Raw genomic sequence first — 317 nt, 5'->3', positions numbered from 1 at the left:
CTGTAGAGGGGTTGGTGATCATCTGGCGGAAGGGGGGGGAGGGGGCTTGTAGAGGGGTTGGTGATCATCTGGCGGAAGGGGGGGGGGGAGGGGGCTTGTAGAGGGGTTGGTGATCATCTGGCGGAAGGGGGGGGGGAGGGGGCTTGTAGAGGGGTTGGTGATCATCTGGCGGAAGGGGGGGGGGGAGGGGGCTTGTAGAGGGGTTGGTGATCATCTGCGGAAGGGGGGGGGAGGGGGCTTGTAGAGGGGTTGGTGATCATCTGGCGGAAGGGGGGGGGGAGGGGGCTTGTAGAGGGGTTGGTGATCATCTGGCGGAA

The 317-nt window shown here is 65.3% G+C and overlaps 1 protein-coding gene across 2 annotated transcripts in view; it reads right to left on the bottom strand.

The window, feature by feature from the left end:
• LOC119593818 (protein white-like) overlaps positions 1–317 on the bottom strand; it is a gene marked incomplete in the record, with an annotated part of 20,205 nt that overhangs the window by 10,491 nt on the left and 9,397 nt on the right.

This window comes from Penaeus monodon, chromosome 32 (genome assembly GCF_015228065.2).
Source record: "Penaeus monodon isolate SGIC_2016 chromosome 32, NSTDA_Pmon_1, whole genome shotgun sequence".
Lineage (NCBI taxonomy): Eukaryota > Metazoa > Arthropoda > Malacostraca > Decapoda > Penaeidae > Penaeus > Penaeus monodon.
Note: the sequence above shows the minus strand (reverse complement) of the source record. Positions and strands in the feature narration are given on the sequence as shown.